Source organism: Moschus berezovskii, chromosome 20, assembly GCF_049115385.1.
Source record: "Moschus berezovskii isolate FMDL1 chromosome 20, NW_MosBer_1.0, whole genome shotgun sequence".
Classification (NCBI taxonomy): domain Eukaryota; kingdom Metazoa; phylum Chordata; class Mammalia; order Artiodactyla; family Moschidae; genus Moschus; species Moschus berezovskii.
This window is the reverse complement of record NC_142479.1, coordinates 24138240-24154938: the sequence shown is the minus strand read 5'-3', so window position 1 is coordinate 24154938 and position 16699 is coordinate 24138240. Positions and strand designations below refer to the sequence as shown.

Here is a 16699-nt window from a genome sequence, read left to right as displayed (position 1 = left end):
CTTAGGCTTCATGTATGTGCAAAGGAGCCATGAAAGCATCTAAGGGAAACTAAAACCTGGGAGACTTGAAAATATCTGACTGTTGAATGTGTTCCTCTGCATACACAGAGATCCTTTTGGAAAGAATGACAACCTTTATTGACTCAGGGTGGTTGAATAAATTCTCTGTTGAACCTTTGGCTAATCACTAAGCTACATAGACACACGGGCAGACCCCGGGAAAGCAGGCTTTGAAATGAAAGCAAGAATTAAAAATAAAATCCAGCAGAGGCATTAGTAACTGTATATTGTGGAGCAAAGTAGCTTTCCAGAATTCTTATACCGTATTATAAAACATGTCTAATTTCCAACATAAAATTATGACACATGCCAAGAAATAGCAAAGTATGATATATTGAGAAAAGGAAGTAGGTGATAGAAACTGTTGCTGATTGCTTCCAGTGTTAAATTTTAGAGACAAGGCTTTTAAAGCAGCTGTTATACACATGTTCTAAAAACTAAATGAACCATGTTTATGGAATGAAAGGAAAGCTTGGTAACAATGGCTGAACATATAGAGAATCTCAGTTAGAAATGAGAAATTATGGAAAAACCAAATGGAAATTCTAGAGTTGAAGAGATAAAAAAAAGTGAAACAATAAGCTTGCTAGAAGAATGCAACACTATATTCAGGTCAGCACATGGATCAGACAACTGTTAAGTTTACAGGAGAGGTGAAAGGGAATGGGGGGGCTTCCTTGGTGGCACAGTGGTTAAGAATCCACCTGCCAATGCAGGGGACAGGGGTTCAATCCCTGGTCCAGGAGAATCCCACATGCCACAGAGCAGCTAACTCTGTGCGCCACAGCTACTGAACCTACGTGTGGCAACTACTGAAGCTTGTAGCCCACAAGAAAAGCCACAGCAATGAGAAGATACGTGTACGATGTAATTTACCAGAGAGTAGCCCCTGCTCTCAGCACCTGGAGTAAGCCCATGCAGCAACAAAGACCCGACACGGCCAAAAATAAAATAAATAAATAAATCTTTAAAGGAAAAAAAAAAAGAAAGGGAATGGAAACCGCAGAGAAGAGTTGAAGATGTATCTGTGGTGAAAACACCTTCCTTGACTTCACTTTTCCTGATGTTTATTAAACCTCTGCAATTCAGGCACACCCAGTCCTGTTGAAGCCCCACAAAAAGATGTGTTTGTGGAAGATAGTCAACTATTTGCTGAGTTTGGTTTGAAAGTGTTGAAAGATTTTCCATTCCTTAGCAGCCCTGCTTAACTGTATGATTAAGATTTTTATTTTTTTTTTGCCTCCCTGTGTGGCATGTATGATCTTACTTCCTTGACTAGGAATTGAACGTATATTCCCTGCAGTGGGAACGTGAAGTCTTAACCACCAGACAACTGGGAAGTCCCAAGGAGATTATTTTTATTTTTACAGGATTCATTTATTGAGGTGTTACTTGAATATATATAGTAGGTGATGAGATTACTTACTGAGAGATGACTCTGATGGTATGTGGGTTATATTAGTCTAATCCAGAGAATTAGAACCAGTGGGAAGTGGGATTGTATGTATGAGCAGAGAGGGAAGAAGGGAATGGGGGTGTTGATTTGGAGAAATTGACTCACACGATTGTGAAGTCTGAACATCCAAAATCTGCAGACTGGGGAAAGAACTGCAATTTCTAACCCTCTTCCTCCAGGGAAGTCATTTTTTTGAAGATTTTATTAAGACTTTCAGCTGATTGGATGAGTCCCATTCAAGTTATGAAGCATCACCTGCTTTACTCAAATTCTGCTGATTTAAATGTTATTCTTATGTAAAAAAATACCCTCACAGAAATATCTAGAATAATATTTGACCAAATCTGATTATTGTGGCCTAGCCAAGTTGACACATTAATCACCACAGGGGCGATGAATATAGTTCTGATTAAAATAGCAATAGCATTTGCCTACTGGAAAAAATCTATTGTAGACACTCATTTCCCTTTTCCCATGTCTGCTCCTTAAATTTATTTCATAGTAGGAGAATCATTCTGCAAAGAGATGGCTCTATGTCTCTATCTTTTGCTGGGTTGTTTTAAGAATTGTTATTGATAAATGAATGCGAAATATTTCCTTCTTGGTTTTAAGCACAGCACCTTCTAACTAGCAGGGCCCAAAACTATTTATTTTTTTGCTAAATGAATTTTAATAAGTTTTCTGTACAGTCATACTCGTCCTTTATTTGAATATTAGTAACACTTTTTTTTTTTATTGAGAAAATGTCTTAATCTGAGGAACCACATGTCCTGAACCTGGGTGTTGATGTCTTCTTCAAAGGCCTGTGGTGCACAAAATCTTAGGACCCCCTTAACCCTTTGGGACGTACGAGACATGTCTGTTGCCATCATGTCCATGACAAATGCTTTATTGAGCACAAGGTACTTTGGACACTTGTCAGTTGCTTATATTTGCAATTAATACCGCTTAGTAAGTTTATCTTAGGGAAGTTCAGTAAAATTTCCTTTTGATGTATAAGTTTTCTTATTTATGAATGTATATAGCATCACTGACTCAGTGGGCATGAATGAGTGAACACCAAGAGATAGTGGAGGACAGGAGAGCCCGGCATGCTGTCGTCCTCGGGTCACAGAGTTGGGCGTGACTTAGTGACTGAACAGCAATCCCTTTTCAAAGAGAGGGGGGATTTGCTATGGAAATAATCCTGGTCCTTCCTCATATTTTATCCTTTACATATTTACACATTGTACTGAGCCCACGATTTTTAATACAGAGTCTTACTACATTCAGGACAGTCTTTAAATGCCATTTATTTTTATATTGTATTATAGTGACGTTTTCTTTCTTCATGTTTATATGTCTGTGTAGAGGGAGAAGAAGAGGGAGGGAGGAGAGAAACACACACACTGTTCCATCGTCGTTTCAGATAAGCCATTTAAGGTCTAGGTGGGAGATAATGTTTGTTGTGTTACTGATCCAGGAATTAAGTCAGTGTCTTGTGTACTAATTTGCGGGAAGGAGGGGAAGTATGGACAACATACTAAGGAACGTACACTTTCTTAGGAAAGGAAAATGTGTTGTATATTACGTGCTAACCTGCTCCAATAATGAAGTTGTTCATGGTTAGGATTTTGTTGGGTATTATGAATAACTGCAAAAGAGTATGATTATTCAGCAGCTGACTGCAGACCTGGAAGAATGTTTAATCCAATATAATATCATCACACTATACACATTATTGGAGTGGAGATGTGATCTTTACATAGAATCACAGAATGTTAGAATAGAAAAAAACTTGAAGATCATATAAAGAAAGTCTTATCTGGAGACTCATACCGTACGTCTATTTGGTGGTGGGAAATTCTTGTAAGAGTGAGATAATTTTCCCTAGAAACAGACTCACGTATACAGAGAACAAATTAGTGATTACCAGAGGGGAGCAGGATGGAAGGAGGGGTTGAAATAGATGAAGAGGATTGAGAGGTACAGACAGTTATAAATAAAATAAATAAGATACAGGGCTGTAATAGACAGTATAGAGTATATAGCCATATTTTACAATAATAGCTTTGTATGGTGTATAATCTATAGAAGCACCAAATCTCTGTGTTGTACTCCTGAAACTAACCTTATAAGCCAGCTATACTTCAGTTAAAAGAGTGAGAAAATGTCTCTATTTCAGTTAGTTAGGAATCTCTTATCTCTTGTTAAATATGCACTCGATTGCCATATTTCCAAGATTGAATTTTAATAATTAGATGAAAATTTTGGTAAGCCATAGACATCTTAAATTTACCTTGAAAACAGCAAAATAATTTTAATAGTTGAATAGGAATAAAGACTTGATTTCCAAATTAAGGACTGTTTATCAAATAAAATACACTTAGTTCACAGCATTAATAGTTTTGCATTTTTGCTACAGATTGCTAACAAAGGTCACGCTGGACTGACAGAATTGTGTGAGACTGGTTTGGTAGCCACTGAGCTGAAGCAGCCATTATTTAGGTGGAGGTTAAGCACAGTTTCACCACCCTGAAGTGTTACTGAAGAGGCTTTATTTCAACTTGTGTCTAAAATAAATAAGGGTTATGTTAAATAGAACCAAAAGGGAGGCTGCTTGGGATACTATGTATCCAACAGTTATTTTTGTCATGAAATGCTAACTATTTAATTTATTTATTCGTTTATTTTCTTATTGGCTGTGCTGGTTCTTGGTCTGGGGCGCGGGCTGTCGTCGCCATATGCAGGCTTTCTCTAGTGGCAGTGAGCGGGGGATACTCTTTATTGCGGTGCTTGGGTTTGTCATTGCGGTGCATCTCTTATTGCGGAGCATGGTTTCTGGGATGTACAGACTCAGTAGTTGCGTCACGTGTATTAAGTATAGCCCCATGACATGTGGAATCTTAGTTCCCGGAGCAGGGATGGAACCTGTGTCACCTGTATTGGCAGGCAGATTCTTAACCACTGGACCACCAGGGAAGTCCCTAAATATTTTAACGTATTTTCTTCCTGCTGTGTTGTGAGATCTGATGAAATCACAGTTTGAGCTGGCATTACTTGTGCAGATCCAAAAAGAGATTTAGACCATTCTTCCAGGGTTTGATGCTCTATCACATGGGCTTTTTGAGCTATTCCTTGGCCTTCCTTCAAGCACCCAGTCTTTTCACTTGCTCATTTCTCTGGTCTTTTACATTTCTGTGGGTGTTCTGCATTTTCTTCTAGCTTTCTGCCTGGCCTTCTGACTCTCTCTACTGCTTTCAAAGACTGGGCTTTTCCATCTTTGATATACCATTTATGTGAGACCGGCCTCTCTGGCACAGAGATTTTTCATGAGATGGGTCAGGGTACTGGGCTGTGTGATATCATGGATTGTTCATGGACCTCTTGACTTCTGGTATTATCTTTGGACCATCAGAGCCCTCAGAGCTTGTCCTGTTTATCTGATTATGGATGAAACAAAATCTTAAGGAAATAAGATGACATTACTGTAACAGGGGAAAGTTTTTTAATGTATTTATTTCAAAATATAATATCTGAACTATGGATACCCTTTGGTAGTTTGTTATCAGATCATCTTTATAGATGTTGTATATTTCCTTGCAAGCCTTGAAATTGGTACAAATCTCAAATAGCCCACCTAAATGGTTATATGTAGGTGACCAAACCAAAGGAATCCTGGTTTAAATTTTCAAAGAACTGCCTTTCTTTCTATTACATGATATATGTATTCCTGAAAACCTGTGCTGTTAGGGTCCTGGTAGAAATAGAAGACATAGTCCAACTGAGTAATTTGAGGAGAGTTTAAGTAAAGTGAAGAGGACCTGAGACCTTTTACCATTTCCCAGCAAGGGGTGAGAGCCATTAGCAGAACCTACAGTGAGAGCCACATCAAAAGGGTTACCTGGTGGAAGCCTCTGGTGGAGGGATTCGGTCTATCTGCTATCTATAACCTGGCAGCAGAGCAGCCACCCTACTCTTATTTCTCCAGATGGCTCCCTTAGGCTGAACCCAGCCAGAAGCTGGAGGCTGAGTTCTGAAGGTTTAGGGAGCCCACTGCTGCAGTCTGTTTGATACAGGCCAGCCAGTCTCCCAATGGCAAGGAGCCGGGTGCAGTGAAGGCAGATGTATTGGAAGGGACAGCATGCTTATATTTTGCTAAATTTCACACTAAAACTGAGGTTGTGGGGAAAACAGATATGGAGGAAATAATATGCAAAGTAATCAGAGCAATAATCCTGATTAAAATTTAAAAAAATGTTAATACTGATAAAAAGTTTACTAGTAAATATGGAATTTCACCTTAAAAAGAAGGTGAAGGAGCCTTGGTGGAATAGGGTATAAGGAAGAGTTGAGACTGTTAAGTTAGAGAGGAAGGAACAAGATAAAGACCAGGGAGGAATAAGCTATAACATTTATTGTTGCCTACGCACATGGTCAGACTGAGCCTAGATGAGCCTGATTCCTTTTGTATTCAACTGAGCTAGTGAACTCTGTGTTCAAAATATACTTTGTGGGAATTCCCTGGTGGTCCAGTGGTTTAAGTATCCACCTTTCAATGCAGGGGACAGAGGTTCAATCCCTGGTCAGGGAACTAAGATCCTACATGCTGCAGGGAAACTAAGCCTGTGCTCTACAGCAAGATAAGCCTGCACGCCACATTGAAGGCCCAGCCTGACCAAAATAAAAAAAATCATACCCAAAAAACAAACAAAAAACAAAATATACTTTGTATGCTGTGTTGTAGCATGAAAAACTGATCTTATTTCAGTCATTTATATTAATTTGCTTATTCTAGAGTTTTATGTAAGTGGAATCATAAAATACACAAAGTATATTTGTTATACATACAAAGTATATTTGTAAGTATATCTGTTACAAAGTATATTTATTTTGAGATCCATTCCTGTTATTGCATTTATCATTAGATTTTTTGTCTTTATTGTTGACTGGTTTCATACTGAATGAGTGTACCACAGTTTGGTTATTAAGTTCACCTGATGAGGGATATTTTGGTTGTTTCTAGACTTTGGATTTGCAGATAATGCTGCTTTGAACCTAATGTTCAAGTCTTCATATACACATGTGCTTTCTTTTCTCTTGGTCAAATATCTGCAAGTAGAATGACTGAATCATATGTTAGATGTCTGTTTTTCAAAATGACTGTCTCATTTTATACTCCTACCATCAGCGTATGAGGTTTCTAATTCCATTACTTCCTTACTTGACTTTATCAGACTTTTAAATTTTAGCCACTCTAGTATAAATATGTTTTCCTCTATTTCTTTGCATTGATCGCTGAGGAAGGCTTTCTTATCTCTCCTTGCTATTCTTTGGAACTCTGCATTCAGATGCTTATATCTTTCCTTTTCTCCTTTGCTTTTCGCTTCTCTTCTTTTCACAGCTATTTGTAAGGCCTCCTCAGACAGCCATTTTGCTTTTTTGCATTTCCTTTCCATGGGGATGGTCTTGGTCCCTGTCTCCTGTACAATGTCACGAACCTCCTTCCAGAGTTCATCAGGCACTCTATCTATCAGATCTAGTCCCTTAAATCTATTTCTCACTTCGACTGTATAATCATAAGGGATTTGATTTAGGTCATATCTGAATGGTCTAGTGGTTTTCCCTACTTTCTTCAATTTCAGTCTGAATTTGGCAATAAGGAGTTCATGATCCGAGCCACAGTCAGCTCCTGGTCTTGTTTTAGAGGAAAACAACAGAGTAGGAAAAACAAGAGATCTCTTCAAGAAAATTAGAGATTCCAAGGGAACATTTCATGCAAAGATCGGCTGAATAAAGGACAGAAATGGTATGGACCTAACAGAAGCAGAAGATATTAAGAAGAGGTGGCAAGAATACACAGAAGAACTGTACAAAAAACATCTTCACGACCAAGATAGTCACGATAACGTGATCACTGACCTAGAGCCAGACATCTTGGAATGTGAAGTTAAGCGGGCCTTAGGAAGCATCACTACGAACAAAGCTAGTGGAGGTGATGGAATTCCAGTTGAGCTATTTCAAATCTTGAAAGATGATGCTGTGCAAGTGCTGCAGTCAGTATGCCAGCAAATTTGAAAAACTCAGCAGTGGCCACAGGACTGGAAAAGGTCAGTCTTCATCCCAATCCCAAAGAAAGGCAATGCCAAAGAATGCTCAAACTACCGCATAATTGCACTCATCTCACACGCTAGTAAAGTCATGCTCAAAATTCTCCAAGCCAGGCTTCAGCAACATGTGAACTGTGAACTTCCAGATGTTCAAGCTGGTTTTAGAAAAGGCAGAGGCACCAGAGATCAAATTGTCAACATCCGCTGGATCATGGAGAAAGCAAGAGAGTTCCAGAAAAACATCTATTTCTGCTTCATGGACTATGCCAAAGCCTTTGACTGTGTGGATCACAATAAACTGTGGAACATTCTGAAAGAGATGGGAATATCAGACCACCTGACCTGCCTCTTGAGAAACCTGTATGCAGGTCAGGAAGCAACAGTCAGAACTGTACATGGAACAACAGACTGGTTCCAAATAGGAAAAGGTGTACATCAAGGTTGTATATTGTCACCTTGCTTATTTAACTTATATGCAGAGTACATCATGAGGAACGCTGGTCTGGAAGAAGCACAAGCTGGAATCAAGATTGCCGGGAGAAATATCAATAACCTCAGATATGCAGATGACCCCACCCTTACAGCAGAAAGTGAAGAGGAACTAAAAAGCCTCTTGATGAAAGTGAAAGAGGAGAGTGAAAAGGTTGGCTTGAAGCTCAACATTCAGAAAACAAAGATCATGGCATCTGGTCCCATCACTTCATGGGAAATAGATGGGGAAACAGTGGAAACAGTGTCAGACTTTATTTTTTGGGCTCCAAAATCACTGCGGATGCTGATTGCAGCCAAGCTTACTACTTGGAAGGAAAGTTATGACCAACCTTGATAGTATATTAAAAAGCAGAGACATTACTTTGCCAACCAAGGTCCGTCTAGTCAAGGCTATGGTTTTTCCAGTGGTCATGTATGGATGTGAGAGTTGGACTGTGAAGAAAGCTGATTGCCGAAGAATTGATGCTTTTGAACTGTGGTGTTGGAGAAGACTCTTGAGAGTCCCTTGTACTGCAGGGAGATCCAACCGTTCCGTTCCGTTCCGTTCAGTCGCTCAGTCGTGTCCGACTCTTTGCGACCCCGTGGACTGTAGCCTACCAGGCTTCTCCGTCCATGGGATTCTCCAGGCAAGAATACTGGAGTGGGTTACCATTTCCTTCTCCAGGGGATCTTCCCGACCCAGGGATTGAACCCGGGTCTCCTGCATTGGAGGCAGACGCTTAAACCTCTGAGCCTTCTAAAGGAGATCAATCCTGGGTGTTCATTGGAAGGACTGATGCTAGAGCTGAAGCTACAGTACTTTGGCCACCTCATGCGACGAGCTGACTCACTGGAAAAGACTCTGATACTGGGAAAGGTTGGGGGCAGGAGGAGAAGGGGACGACAGAGAATGAGATGGCTGGATGGCATCACGGACTCTGTGGACATGAATTTGAGTGAACTCTGGGAGTTGGTGATGGACAGGGAGGCCTGGTGTGCTGTGATTCATGGGGTCGCGGAGAATCAGACACGACTGAGCGACTGAACTGAACTGAATATGAATACGTAATGCTTATGAAATGTGGCGCTGGAGAAGACTCTTGAGAGTCCCTTGGACTGCAAGGAGATCCAACCAGTCCATTCTAAAGGAGATCAATCCTGGGTGTTCATTGGAAGGACTGATGCTAAAGCTGAAACTGCAATACTTTGGCCACCTCATGCGAAGAGTTGACTCACTCGAAAAGAGTCTGATGCTGGGAGGGATTGGGGGCAGGAGGAGACGGGGACGACAGAGAACGAGATGGCTGGATGGCATTACCAACTCGATGGACATGAGTTTTAGTGAACTCTGGGAGTTGGTTTTGGACAGGGAGGCCTGGTGTGCTGTGATTCATGGGGTCGCAAAGAGTCGGACACGACTGAATGACTGAACTGAACTGAACTGAATGCTTTTTCATTATAATTCTAATTTGCACATGTGCTGTTTTTCTATTCTCTCAGCTGTCAATTGAATTCACTCTTCTTTCGTGAGAAATAAAGTGGGACTTCCCTGATGGCTCAGCAGGTGAAGAGTCTTCCTGCAATGCAGGAGACACAGGTTCAGTCCCTGGGTCAGGAAGATCCCTTGAAGGAGGAAATGGCAATTCACTCCAGTATTCTTGCCTGAAAAATCCCATGGAAGGAGCCTGCCGGGCTACAGTCCAAAGGGTTACAAAGAGTTGGACATGACTGAGCAAGCAGTACCTTTTTTATTGTCCTAAGCCAGTATGATTTCTAGTGGTTTTGCATACAGCAGTAGATGCATGAGCCATATTATCTATTCCTTTGTATACCTAGTGAAAAGGATGATGTAGTAGTACTTTTTTATTTTTTTTTTGAGGCTAATTACTTTACAATATTATATTGGTTGGTTTTGCCATACATTGATATGAATCCGCCCTGGGTGTGCATGTTTTCCCCTTCTTGAACGCCCCTCCCACCTCCCTCCTCCCCATATCCTCCCTCTTGGTTTTCATAACTGTAGTTTCTTATTTACAGTCACTACTTCTGTGTGTTTTATAGTATTCTTGGTTTTAGTTTTTATTTTGTCTCAACCAGTTTTTCTCTGTGATAGCTTATGGCGAACAGTGTCAGATTTGTGATCTCCAGAGGAGATAATTTCACTTTGGGACCAAAGATGTGGCTTCAGTCACTCAGAGTTTCTTGTAGCAAAAGATTTATTAAAGTGAAAAGGAATGGAGAAAACTTCTCACATAGACAACAGAAGGGGGTGGAGAGTGTCCCACTAGTCTTTACAAGGCCTTACATACTTTTTCATTTGGTTACTAACAATAGAAAGGTCTTATCAGACTCACTCCCACAACATACATCTTAACAGGATTAGTCAGAAGGTTCTTCTTAAGAAGGAGAAACATGTCCTCGAGCAAGATACAGGGTTGTTGTGTAATCATTAGTACAGAGCTTAAGGAAAAACATGCAAGCATCTCTGGTCCTGCACACACTCTTATCCCCCTATGTGTGTGCATGCTCAGTCATAGTCCAACTCTTTGCAAACCTGTGGGTGGTAGCCCACCAGGCTCCTCTGTCCATGGAGTTTTCCAGGCAAGAATACCAGAGTGGGTTGCCATTTCCTCCTCCAGGGATCTTCTTACCCAGGGATTGAACCGGCGTCTCCTACATTGGCAGGCAGATTCTTTACCACTCGCGCCACCTGGGAGGCCCCTCGTCACCCTATTTGACTCATTAGTAACCAAGGGTGTGAACCAACTGATCTCAGACCTGTTTGTGGCGTTTCCCTACTCAGGATGAGACCCCTTTGCTTCTGAGAGCAAATCCTGGGGGGTTTAACTGTGCTCCACCATCGTAGAACTATTGCATCCTCTCCTTGTTTTGCAAGTAATCCGCCTCTGCTCTCTGTCAGCAGAGAGGGCACTTTCTTTGGTTGAACCCATGCCTTCTCTGGTGGAAGCGTGGAGTTCTATTCACTGGACCTCCGGGAAATTCCCGGCTCTGCCAGTATTGAATCAGGATCTCCTTTTCGCCCCCTGCTTCTCTGCCTAGGTAAATATTATTTAAAATTCTTAGCGTTTCTCTCTCATCCCTCTCATACTTATGCTGTAGTGTGATTTCAGGGTGATTCATTTGCCTTATTTGTTGATAGGTGGTGTTTTTCAAAGACCTTTGGAGATTCAGAGTTTGGTAGTTTTATCAAGTCAAGTCAAGTGTTCAGTTGTGTCCGACCCTTTGTGACCCAATGGACTGTAGCCCGCCAGGCTCCTCTGTCCATGGAATTCTCCAGGCAAGGATACTGGAGTTGGTTGCCATTCCCTTCTCCTAGGGATCTTCCTGACCTAGGGATCGAACCTGGGTCTTCTGCATTGCAGGCAGATTTTTTAACATGTGAGCCCCAGAGAAGCCCAGGTGGTGTTATATACTTGCACAAATACGTTTGTAAAAATATTTGGGTTGTATTGTATCTGCCACCAGATCGAAAATTTTCTTCTTTGGCTTTTTAAGATTTTGTGTTCAGTTCAGTCAGTTCAGTCGCTCAGTTGTGTCCAACTCTCCGCGACCCCATGAATCACAGCATGCCAGGCCTCCCTGTCCATCACCAACTCCTGGAGTTCACTCAAACTCATGTCCACAGAGTCAGTGATGCCATCCAGCCATCTCATTCTCTGTCATCCCCTTCTCCTCCCGCCCCCAACCTTTCCTAGCATCAGAGTCTTTTCCAGTGAGTCAGCTCGTCGCATGAGGTGGCCAAAGTATTGGAGTTTCAGCTTTAGCATCAGTCCTTCCAATGAACACCCAGGATTGATCTCCTTTAGAATGGACTGGTTGGATCTCCCTGCAGTCCAAGGGACTCTCAAGAGTCTTCTCCAACACCACAGTTCAAAAGCATCAATTCTTCGGCAATCAGCTTTCTTCACAGTCCAACTCTCACATCCATACCTGACCACGGGAAAAACCATAGCCTTGACTAGACGGACCTTTGTTGGCAAAGTAATGTCTCTGCTTTTTAATATACTATCAAGGTTGGTCATAACTTTCCTTCCAAGGAGTAAGCGTCTTTTAATTTCATGGCTGCAATCAGCATCTGCAGTGATTTTGGAGCCCCCAAAAATAAATCTGACACTGTTTCCACTGTTTTTCCATCTATTTCCCGTGAAGTGATGGGACCAGATGCCATGATCTTAGTTTTCTGAATGTTGAGCTTCAAGCCAACCTTTTCACTCTCCTCTTTCACTTTCATCAAGAGGCTTTTTAGTTCCTCTTCACTTTCTGCTGTAAGGGTGGGGTCATCTGCATATTTGAGGTTATTGATATTTCTCCCGGCAATCTTGTGTTAGAGAGTGATGTAGTCAAAGAAGAAGAAAGCACTTGTGAAAGGTTTGTTTCCTATACTGTCTGATTTGAAACTTGTTGAGAACAGAAATAGCCACAGATTTTATTTAAAATGGGACCGTCTCTCCCTTCATTTAACTACTGCTTGCATTTCCTGTGGCCATGTTGCAAAGAGCTACATCTAATTCTTGTTCTGTGGTTCTACCTGATTTTAATAGAGGTTCTTGGGGAATGCATCCACATCAATTTTTGAACCTTTATTCGGAAAGTAAGTATTGAAATGCTGTCATTACAGTGAATTGGGAACATGGTGATATCTCTTTCCTTGAGATGTGTATTGTGTGTTACCACTTCTTTTTAGGATTTATGCACCTAAATTATTAGCTGGTTAGATATTCTCTTCATGTACTCTTCAAGCAGATTTGGCTATTGAGCAATTGAAACATGGTTGGTGCCAATGAAAGTGCTGATATTGTCGATATATTACATTAAATGTATTAAAATTGATTTCACTTATTTCTTGTTTTTAATGTGGCTACTAGAAAATTTAAAACTACATAGCTCAGTTTGTCTTTCTATTGGACTCTGTTCTCGGCTTCCTAGATGGCTCAGTGGTTAACCTGCAATGCAGGAGATGCAGATGTGATCCCTGGGTCAGGAAGATCCCTTGGAGAAGAAAATGGCAATCCACTCCAGTACTCTTGCCTGGGAAATCCCGTGGACTGAGGAGCCTAGCGGGCTATAGTCTGTGGGGTTGCAAAAGAATTGGACACAACTTAGCAACTAAACAGCAATAGCAAAGTTGCTCTTACCTTGCTTTGGGCCACAGGTGTACATTTCTGACTACCTCTGAGTGGAAAACCATCACGGTTTCTTACTACTTGTACAGATCTATAGATTTACCAATCCAGAGCTGTTAGCCAGGAAATTTTAGTTTTGACAAGTGACAGATTTTGACATTAAGATATCCTGGATGACAGTGGGCAGCTTCTGCAGTGCTAATCTAATAGGAACTCTACCTATAGTGATGTTTATGTTTAATGGATCTGATTTTCGTTTGGGACTCTCTAATATTCTTTGTATATGCATTTAGCCTAAGGTTCAGTTCAGTTCAGTCGCTCAGTCATTTTCAACTTTTTTCGACCCCATGAATCGTAGCACGCCAGGCCTCCCTGTCCATCACCAACTCCCAGAGTTCACTCAGACTCATGTCCATCGAGTCGGTGGTGCCATCCAGCCATCTCATTCTCTGTTGTCCCCTTCTCCTCCTGCCCCCAATCCCTCCCAGCATCAAAGTGTTTTCCAGTGAGTCAACTCTTCGCATGAGGTAGCCAAAGTATTGGAGTTTCAGCTTTAGCATCAGTCCTTCCCATGAACACCCAGGACTGATCTCCTTTAGAATGGACTGGTTGGATCTCCTTGCAGCCCAAGGGACTCTCAAGAGTCTTCTCCAACACCACAGTTCAAAAGCATCCCTGTAATATTCACTGATATCCCTGAATCCATGGATAAATATAGAATAATGGAAAGAACAGAGACTTGGGGTCACACAAACCTACATATAAATTATTAGACTGAAATTATTCAGTCGTTCTGTCTCAGTTTCCATATGTGTAACATGGTGTTCATTTACAACTCCTATGCTATGTCTTGTGAGGATTAAATAAGGCAGTATTTTCAGGTGTTTAGTACAATGTCAAGCCCCTGTTAGATGCACCCCATGTTATTTTTTTAGAAAGATAGTAAGGGCACCCAAGGAAAACTCTACTAGGAATTTCTTTTCATATATATATAAAGAAATACATATATAATATATATTTATACATAAATTGCAAGTGTTGTCTGTATGACTGTTGGAAGCATGTGGCTGTGCCTGTGCTGCAGGTTTGTAGGCTTCATGTCCTAGCCCAATACTGTGTCTGTTAGTATCTCTGATGAACTGGAACCCTTTACGTTCATTGGAAAGTGGTAATTTGTGTATATTCCCCAATAAAGTCCATGTTATTTATATCTTCTTGAGGTATAATTGAAACATGACGAGTGGCACATATTTAAAGTGTATATTATGATAAATTTTGACGTATGTGCACACCCATGAAACCGTCGTTCTGATGGAGGTAATGAGCATGTCCACCACCCACAGTAGTTTTCTCGTGCCTCTTTAAAATGCGCCCCTGCTGCCTCTCCCAGCGCTCAGTAGAAGAAGCACATTTCTGTGTACCAAGTCTCTTCCAGTATCATTGACATCTTTTTTGAGGGGAGATAACTTTGCTGTCGTGTAGTTTAATGTGACTTTATTATGTAGTTCATAACAAAAGATGGGAACCTTGAATGCAGAGTTGTTTTTTCTTCTGCTCTGTATCTTAAACTAAAGGCCCTTTAAAAGAAACATTTTCCCTCTAGAACTGGTTCACAAAACAACTAAAGGGGTTGCAGTTTTCTGTGTAATCATTTCAAAATAACAGTTTTTTCAGCCACCAAAAGGATGCAGTCTTGACATATAAATAGAAAACAGATTGAGTTTTTGGCTGCTATTGCTATACTGGTTTAAATGTTGGTTCAGTCAACTTCAGGCTTAGATTACAAGATTTGTAAATTAAAGGAAAACCAAAAGGAAAAGAACATCTGCATAGATTCTGACTTTGTGGAATTCCGTCCAGACATGCTTCCTCCTGGTGGAACAGGGCATGTGCACGGTGAACACGCCTTGAAAAGATATCACTGTTATGTTTATCCCAAATACAAAATTGTTGCTGAAAACTAGGTAATTCATTATGAAGAACCATGTTAGTTTTCAAATCAAGTATATTTCACAATTCTGGTGGGAATAGTTTGGTGATGTAGTTGTATGGTATTTAGCCAGAATAAGAATCTTGCTAAATCTCATAGTTCTATTACTTGAATCAAAGTATTGGGAATTGAGAAAGGTAATTTGCTTTAACTAAAACTTAAATAAGTTATTGTCAAAGAGTAAGCTAATTAATTGATAATAAATTCATTACTGAATGCCTCTGTAAGGTGTAAGGAATCCTTGTTTGCTACTGCATAAATCATACCTGTGTATATGATTTTAAAATGTTTGCTATAGATTACCTATGCTGCTATCTCAAAAAGTCCTTTAATGTTTTTCCCCCTTTTGTTCTAAGAAGGAATTTTATTATTCTTTCAAGAAATGTTTATGGGTACTTACATTATGGGTCCCTACTATATTTCAGCTGCTTTTCTAGTATAGTAGTTATCCAAGGCAGTGGCTTTGAGGTGAGGAGATGAGAGGGGTGGTTTTGACCCCCAGGAGACACTGGCCAATGCCTGGGGCACTTTTGGATGTCATTTCTAGGGACTGGGATGTGCTAGTGTTATGGTAGAGTCAAGGTCGCTGCTAAACATCCTGTAAAGTACAGATCAACTCCTGACAACAAAGAATTTTCCAGCCTATAATGTCAATAGGGCTAAGGTTGAGTCACTTGGATCTAAGGAGACAAAAGATCTATGTACTGACCGAGCTGACTTTCTAGCCAGGAGAGAGAAACAAATAAATAAAATATATATTATGGTGGCAAGTGATGTGTAAAAAATACTAGAGAATGTGGTTAGAGAATGTTAGGGCAGTGTTCTGTGTTGATGGACGTTTGGATAATTTGCTGTTTTGGGCTGTAGTGAACATTGCTCATATGAACATTTGTATATATGTGTGTACAATTTTTGGTGTCTATTTCTCTTTGGTATATGTACCTAGTAGTGGAATTGCATGGTCATAAGTTGTGCTTTGCTTCATATTACCAAGCAGGTTTCTAAAGTGGTTATACCAGTTACCTTCATAAGCCTTCCAGTTGCAGTACTTTGTGTGAAAGCTTGGCATTGATAGTCTTCATTTTAGCCATCTTGGTGAATATGCATTGGCATCTCAGGTGGTTTTTGTTTTAATTTTACTGACAGCTATGGAATTTGAATACTTTTATATATATTTTAATCTATTTTAACATCCTCTGAAGTGCATGACCAAGTTTTAAGCCTATTTTTCTTTTGTGTTAAATAACCAATTCTTACTCATGTGTTGGAGTAGATTTAATACATGCCCTGTTCATGCTTTTAGGATTAGTATATCTTATATTCTGTTTCCCTCAAGGTCATGAATCTGACTCCAGAATTCATATGGTTATCAGTACAGAGGCCCAGGAATAGCCCAGATAGTTTTAAAGAACAATGTTGATAGGGTTACACTACTTGATATTTATGAAGCAGGGTGCATTGGCATAAGGGGAGACCATTAGATTAGTGG

At 40.4% G+C, this 16699-nt stretch overlaps 1 protein-coding gene across 9 annotated transcripts in view; it reads left to right on the top strand.

The window, feature by feature from the left end:
• The window catches only part of BCAS3 (BCAS3 microtubule associated cell migration factor), a 600416-nt gene that overhangs the window by 97636 nt on the left and 486081 nt on the right, over positions 1-16699 (top strand). The gene's annotated exons all lie outside the window — the stretch shown is intronic.